Below are 8,819 nucleotides of genomic sequence, written 5' to 3' on the forward strand. Positions count from 1 at the left end.
TCAATATCATAAAAGCCATCTATGAAAAACCCACAGCAAATATCATTCTCAATGGGGAAAAACTGAGAGCTTTCCCCCTAAGGTCAGGAACAGGGCAGGGATGTCCACTATCCCAACTGCTATTCAACATAGTATTAGAAGTTCTAGCCACAGAAATCAGAAACCAAAAAGAAATAAAAGGCATCTATTGGCAAAGAAGAAGTCAAACTCTCACTCTTTGCAGCTGATAGGAAACTTTATGTGGAAAACCCAAAAGACACCACCCCACAACTGCTAGAACTCATACAGGAATTCAGTAAAGTGACAGGATATGAAATCAATGCACAGAAATCAGTGGCATTCCTATACACCAACAACAAGACATAAGAAGGAGAAATTAAGGAATAGATCCCATTTACAACTGAACCCCAAACCATAAGATACCTAGGAATAAATCTAACTAAAGAGGTAAAGAATCTGTACTCAGAAAACTATAGAATACTCTTGAAAGAATTGAGGAAGACACAAAGAAATGGAAAAATGTTCCATGCTCATGGATTGGAAGAACAAATATTGTGAAGATGTCAATGCTACCTAGAGCAATCTACACATTTAATGAAATCCCTATCAAAATACCATCAACTTTTTTCAAAGAAACGGAGCAAAGAATCCTAAAATTTGTATGGAACCAAAAAAGACCCCAAATAGCCAGCGGAATGTTGAAAAAGAAAAGCAAAGCTGGCGGCATCACAATTCCGGACTTCCAGCTCTATTACAAAGCTGTCATCATCAAGACAGTATGGTACTGGCACAAAAACATACACATAGATCAATGGAACAGAATAGAGAGCCCAGAGATGGACCTTCCACTCTATGATCAACTCATCTTCGACAAAGCAGGAAACAATATCCAGTGGAACAAAGACAGTCTCTTCAACAAATGGTGTTGGGAAAATTGGACAGCCACACACAGAAGAATGAAACTGGACCATTTCCTTACACCACACACAAATATAGACTCAAAATGGTTGAAAGACCTAAATGTAAGACAGGAGTCCATCAAAATCCTAAAGGAGAACATAGGCAGCCACCTCTTCAACCTCAGCCGAAGCAACTTCGTCTTAGAAACATTGCCAAAGGCAAGGGAAGCAAGGGCAAAAATGAACTATTGGCACTTCATCAAGATAAAAAGTTTTGCAAAGCAAAGGAAACAGTCAACAAAACCAAAAGACAGCCGACAGAATGGGAGAAGATATTTGCAAATGACATATCAGATAAAGGGCTAGTATCCAAAATCTATAAAGAACTTATCAAGCTCAATCAAGAAATGGGCAGAAGACATGAACAGACATTTTTCCAAAGAAGACACCCACATGGCCAACAGACACATGAAAAAGTGCTCAACATCGCTCGGCATCAGGGAAATCCAAATCAAAACCTCAATAAGATATGACCTCACGCCAGTCAGAATGGCTAAAATTAACAAGTCAGGAAAGAACAGATGTTGGCGGGGATGCGGAGAAAGGGGAACCCTCCTACACTGTTGGTGGGAATGCAAGCTGGTGCAGCCACTCTGGAAAACAGTGTGGAGGTTCCTCAAAAAGTTGAAAATAGAGCTACCATAAGATCCAGCAATTGCACTACTGGGTATTTACCCCAAAGATACAAATGTAGTGATCCAGAGGGGTACATGTACCACAATGTTTATAGCAGCAATGTCCACAACAGCCAAACTGTGGAAAGAGCCAAGATGTCCACCGACAGATGAATGGATAAAGAAGAGGTGGTATATATACACAATGGAATATTATGCAGCCATCAAAAGGAATACAATCTTGCCATTTGCAACGACGTGGATGGAATTGGAGGGTATTATGCTGAGTGATATAAGTCAATCAGAGAAAGACATGTATCATATGATCTCACTGATATGAGGAATTCTTAATTATAGGAAACAAACTGAGGGTTGCTAGAGTGGTGGGGGGTGGGATGGATGGGGTGGCTGGGTGATAGACATTGGGCAGGGTATATGCTTTGGTGAGCACTGTGAATTGTGTTAAGACTGTGGAATCACAGACCTGTACCTCTGAAACAAATAATACATTGTATGTTAAAAAAAAAAAAGAAGATAGTAGGAAGGGAAAAATGAAGAGGAGGAAATTGGAGGGGGAGGCGAACCATGAGAGGCTCTGGATTCTGAGAAACAACTGAGGTTTCTAGAGGGGAGCAGGCTGGGGCAATGGGTTAGCCTGGTGATGGGTATTAAAGAGGGCACGTACTGCATGGAGCACTGCGTGTTATATGCAAACAATGAATCATGGAACACTACATCAAAAAGTAATGATATAAGGTATGGTGATTAACATAACATAATAAAACAAAATTTAAAAAATAAAATAGACCATAGAATAACTCTGCTGATGACTTGTAATTCACGTACTCCCCATCCTTACCTCTGTGCCTCTCCTAAAGCCCTGTTCTACTTTTTTTCACATACATGTTAGACATCATTACCCCAATTCCAAAATCTCTAGAATTAATTTCCTGTCTGCTCTTTTGCCTGATTTTTCTGCAATGCTTTCTCTGTGTCTCCCTGATGTGTCTTTTCTGCCTCCTGTCTCACTGTAGTGATTCTACAGCAACATCTCCCTTTCCTGGGCTTCCCTTGCTCATTCTCACTGCCCCACCTTGTTTCCAATACCTATGGGATGTCACTTGAACTATTCCAGTGCCTTCTGCTCCATCTTCCCAAGTGCTGTCAGGGATGGAAATATTCCCATTTGTTATATTAAAGAATCAGCCACATTACTATATAATTATTGTATGTGCATTTTACAATCATTACCTTTCAAGCCAGTAACAGCATACATTCTATTTACAATTATTTTTCAACAAATAACTATTTTGAGTTAGGATTTTTTAAGGTGTGATTTGTGTGGGTTCTAAAAGAGTTTCTTCCATTTGGTAGGCCTGGAATGCCCTATTTCTGTTCACCCAGTTTTATTTAAAACCGACTTAACACCACCACACCAACAAAATATCTTTCTAATATAATATATTAAAGAACATTATCTCTAATAAAAATAAATATTATTTATGAAGAGTCTTCATATTCATAAATATGATAGGAAGAAAGTGAGAAGAGATAATCTATTTTTTAAAAAAATAATTCATTAATCTTATTGAAGGCTGAACACATTTTAAATAACAAGCAAGAGCCTCAAAGACTTTGACATAAAAAATACAAAGATCAATAAAACAAGAGAAATTATTAAATTTCTACTGACTGATAAAGGTTTTCTACAGGACAAAGAGTTGAAGAAAAGAGATATTAGTGCTACCATGCACTAAAATACAGGATAGATTGACAACTTGGGATGAATATTGATTAGAGAGAAATATGTGATTGTTGGAATCAGTGCAGTTTCTGTTCCAAGATCTGAATTAAAATTGAGGAATGACTAGTGTATTTTAAACTTTTCACTTCAGAGACTGTTCATAAAATGGAAGATGTGGACAGGTAAATAATTTACAGGACATATGTAGTTAATGAAAGGGTTTCTGGTCTCATTTAAAGAAGTTCCAATAATTTGTCCTTCTGAATTAGGAATTTCTTATTCTCATCCATAATGGATATAAGGCCAGTTAACATTTAACTGGCACATGATTGCAAAGCACTTTGCAAATATAAAACATTATGTAAGTGCCATAGAATCCATTACTTCATACTCAATCTTCAAACAACAATTAATGAACAATGCAGTATTATAGAATAGACTTACTAATGGAAATTTAACTTCCCTATAGTGTTAGAAGTTTTCAGAACATTACATAATTGTTTAAAGTCAAATTGAATTTTAATTCATACATTATTTATACTATTGGGCTGTCTGGTTTTAAATAGATACATATGTAACATCTTATATATATATAATTATATATGAATGCATATATAAAATCTTCCATTTCCTCCATGAAGTGATAATTTTCATTCTCAGATTCATATATTTGTTGCCTCACAACAAAGCGCTTTTCAAGCACCCTCACTATGTCAAGCATTATGTATAATTTGCAATGGACTCCGCCTTTTCAAAGCTGCTGATGCTGAATGACCCCCTTATTTGAGGAACCCTCATTTTTTTTTTCCTTAAAATCGGGGTTTTGGGGAAATGGTCAAAGAAAAGAAGCTGGGTGCATTCTTCTTGTGGAAAAAGTCCTGGGAAAGTTTTGAACTTGAAGAATGATGTGGCATGCCCTGAGGCTCTAACATGCAGACTACGCAGGGGTTACTGTTACCTCACCTGCAAACTGATTGGATCAATCAGTATTTTCACATTGTTTGGACAGAGGAGATTAGTCTCAACAGCTACACTGTTTTCAATGTTTGGGGCTTTCAGGATACTTCCGTTTTTAAGAAAAAAATGAGGGAAAGTAGGAACCAAGAACCCCAGAGATTTTATCAGCTCTCAGAGCTGCTGATTTTGTGCAGGCAGATGAGGTCAAGGTGAATTTCAAGAAAGAATATCTTGAGGCATGCTGCGCTTTGAGTGCACTGAAGAGATTTTAAGAAGTGTGGGTCTCATCATTTACAAAAAGTTGTGCCCAAAAGGTCTAAGAAAAAAAGTTTGATCAACTATCTCCTACAACTTTTGGTATTTTTTTATGTTAAATAGATTTTTATATACTTTTAAAGATGGTAATTTTGTTGAAATTTAATTGGCTTTGAATTGAATCTCAATTTAGGAAAACTTTCATAGTATCTTTAGGTCACTATTCCAGAACTTTTTAGAAGAAGAAATGAAAGCATTTTGTTCAACAAAGCCCTGAATATTTCTGCAGCATGTGACCCAAGTGCTTGTGGGTAATTTACTCATTCATTCTGCTTTTTATTCATTCTAAAGACATTTATGACTTGCTACTATGTACTGGCCATTGTGTAAGAAAGTGAATATGATGGGGTTGTGTTAGGAAGTTCACAGTGGAGATCAGAAAATAAACAATTATCATACAATTGGACAGCTGGTGGGATAGATTTATGTACAATGAGGGGTCTCTAATAGTCTGAAAGGTCAGGTGGGTCAAGACAAGTTACTCTGAATAAGTGAGTTTCAGTTTCCATGAGTAAGGCAGGAAAGGATATTCCTGGTAGAATGGATAGGAATGCCAAGTCTCAAGCAGGAGACAAGATTATAGGGCACACAAAACTTGTGATCAGAATATAGGAGATATATGAAAAAGTGGCAGAAAATATTGCTATAGAGAGAGAAATAGAGATAAGATCAGGAAGGCAGCTGTATGTAATGCTAATGAGTTTGAACTTTATCATGAAGTGATTAAAAAGACACCAAAGAATAGTTGTTATATGGATGAGTGAATGAGTCTGCAAGTGAGATAAGAATACTTCTAATGCATTTCCAAATTGAAATTGAAATCTTTGGCAGTTTTGATGCTCTTATGTCTATGACATGTTATATATAGAGAGAGATACATTTTTATCACAAGACAGGTATATATCTCTAGGTATATCATCATAGATAGGTATAATCTGTCTATGTAAAAGACAAAAAAATCTGTCTATGTCTATGTACACACATATATGTGTGTACGCATGTGTGTATATATATTAAAAATTATCTTCCCATCAAGGGAAGAGCATGGTTACCATGTTTTCCAGGGCCCTAGAGCAGAGTCTGGCACACAGTGGATACTCAAATAATACTTATTGATTGAATGTCTGAATAAACAGATTTTAAGCAGCAGAGTAATGTGGATAAGGAAGCAATCTCTGGGACTATGGAATGGAAAACAATGTGAAAGAAGGAACACTTAGAGATGATCGGTGCATTAATGTCCTTCGCGATTTGGAATAGAAATGATGAAAAGTTAAATTAAGAGACTTGAGGACTGAACAGGGCGGCTGGGTGGCTCAGTCAGTTGTGTCTTGACTTCAGGTCATGATCTCAGGGTCTCTGGATCGAGCCCAGTGTCAGGCTCTGCGCTCAGCGGGGAGTCTGCTTCTCCCTCTCTCCCTCCGCTCATGCTCTCTCTGTCTCTCTTTCTAATAAATAAATAAAATCTTTAAAAAAGAGAGAAAGAGATTTGAGTACTGAAAGGCTGGAGGAACGTTAAGACATTACTATTGGAACTTGGTTGACAACGAAATGACTGTGCTTAGGGAGGGATAGGAAAGCCAGACAACTACCAGGCTACTTACTTGGGCTAATGAACAGATGGCAGGCCATCCCTCAAAGAGGGAATTTAGGAGAAGCAGATTTGGAATGTGAAAGTAAAATTTTATTTTAGGCATGTTGCTGTTGAACTTGTGGTGAGACATCCAGGGGATGTTAAGGAAGTAGCTCAATATATATAATAGTGGGGAATCTAAATTCTAGGTGGTAGATAAAGATAAGAGGGTGAATCATTCTCAGAAAGAGTAATTAAAAAAAGAGAAGGATTGCACACATAACCTGAGGTTCATGGAAGAGAACACAGAGGAGACAGAAGAAACACCCAGAGTGTTGGGAGGACAGCTGAGAAAGTGTAGGATCACCAGAGCTAAAGGAGAAAGCAGATCAATTTTTACTACCTGTGACAAATTTTTAAAAAATCTATGTAGCGACATGAAGAAGAATAAAGCAAATAATTAAATACTTAATTGGGACCTTATCCTCTTTGACTACTAAGGTCCTAGATTAGAGAATGTGTCTAATCAACGTGGAAAATTTACCCAACTTGGATGTTCTCTTATCTTTAATTCAAGACTTCTCTTCAGTCCCATGTCCTTCTAATATACACAAAGAGTATGGTGATAAAATCCATGAACTGTGCAAAATAGGGAGACAACAGTACCCCTATCTTAGGGGCTATAAGGTCCAATTTTTGTCCCTAGACACCCTTCCCCACCACACACACACATACACACACACACACACACACCCCTCTCAAGAATAAGTTGTTTCCCTTGCTTTAAAGTCATTTATCAAAGTAATGATACCAGTATTTCTTGCGTGCTTATCAGATTAAAGGCTCTGAAAACTTCATATAAATCATATCATTATGTCTCTCAGTCCTAAAAATGTTTTTTTCTGAATATAATGAGTTTCCCCCCATTTTACATAAAAGGAAACCCAAGCACAGTTACTTAGCTGGCAAGTGAAGAAGTTGGAGTTTGAATACAAGAAGTTAAACTTTAAAGCCATACCCCTAACCATACTTTAAAGGCTGTACCTGTAACACTACACTTTCTCAATGTTAGCAAAATAATAATTAGACACCCCTTCAATCAGAACAAGTCATTGAAATTTGTAAAAGGTGGACCTATTTATTAATAGTGATCTACATATAATTATACTCTTTTGTGCTCTGGAAGATTTACTTGGGAAGTGCATTAGCTAGAGCTGTATTTCTTTTCTAGAGCCAGAAGAATAAACAAAATGTTCCAACTGCCCATTACTTGATAGTACGGAATTCATCATGCTTTGTTATTTAGTGTCTATTTACATTATTTAAATTATGGTTTTCTAAGCATGCTTTTATGTAAAAAAGCTCTTAAAAATTGTTATGTTTGTATAATAAATTAGATTCTCTAATTATTATTATTGCCTAACTGTTTATAATTCAAAGTCAGTGTTTGATTTATTTTTGAAGATTGGTAAAGTTCTGACAGACAGGAAGATGAAAATCAAATCCAGAAACTAAATGAATGTATTAGTACTTGTATTAAGCTAAAATCTTTATCAGCATAGAGTTAGAGGTTATATAAGCTGATGGAAAATGATTTTAGAACTAAGAAGATGACTAAAGGTACCTAATTCCAAAAGAAGTTAAAATATCTAGAGAATAGTTTCATAGAAGTAACTGTAAGCAGACAGGTAATGTACATAAGCACAAGAGGTTTAAGATGTTCCCATCTCATAGACAAATTAAGACATTTTCAATGGATCTAAAAGAGGTAAGAATAGGAGAGTGATTCAATAGGAAAAACCACCAATATGAATTGATAATTATTTAATCCTGAATAATGCATATATCACAGGTGATGAATAATGAACTGATGATTCTGGACATGAATAGAAATAAGAGAGGAATTTGTTCATCCCAAGTAATATAAGAGGTGGCCTTCACTATTTTATAATTCCAGGTGGTATCCCTTGGCTGTCACATCCTGCTAATAGATACCAAACCCAACATAGCTGCCTTCTGTTTTCCATGAGGTGAGAATTCTGAAGGTAAAGTGATGTTGATCCTGCTGCTGTCATTTCTTTTGAGTTTGACATTTTAACACAGCATATTAAGGGCAAGGGTCTCCATGATCTTCATCTTCAATGAGATTGTTGCAAATTGTCAGCATATTTAAATGGAAAAGGACATATACTATCACTATCTTAATTTCTCTGCAAGCGTTCAGTGACTTACCCTTGGATTTAACTCAGGATCTCTTTTTATAGATGACTGATTTTGGCTTCGTCCTCTTTTCTTTAGACACAATATTCTGCTCTCTTCTTTTCCCTTTGTATTTTTTTTATGAGGTAGGTAACTCTACTTCTGAGTCATAATTCTCTGCCTACCCTCTTCCCTCTGCTCAAGCTTCTCCCTCCCTCAGACATTTCCGTTTCTTCTAGAGGTAGAGAGAGCAGGTGGTAGTGATGGAGAAGGTCTGTTCGTATTCAGAATGGGATGAATTTTGGAGCCCTTTTTTCCTCTGTCTGAATATTTTGGAACTGCTTTCCATAGTTATGAAGGAATCTTGCTTCCTGGCCCCCACTCACTGACGTTTCCCCCACCATCCGTCTGTGAGCATTGCTTTGTTTCTGTGATCACTGAACTGAAACCACTTGAGT

Source organism: Mirounga leonina, unplaced genomic scaffold (genome assembly GCF_011800145.1).
Source record: "Mirounga leonina isolate KUSES-001 unplaced genomic scaffold, KU_Mleo_1.0 Mir_176, whole genome shotgun sequence".
NCBI lineage: Eukaryota > Metazoa > Chordata > Mammalia > Carnivora > Phocidae > Mirounga > Mirounga leonina.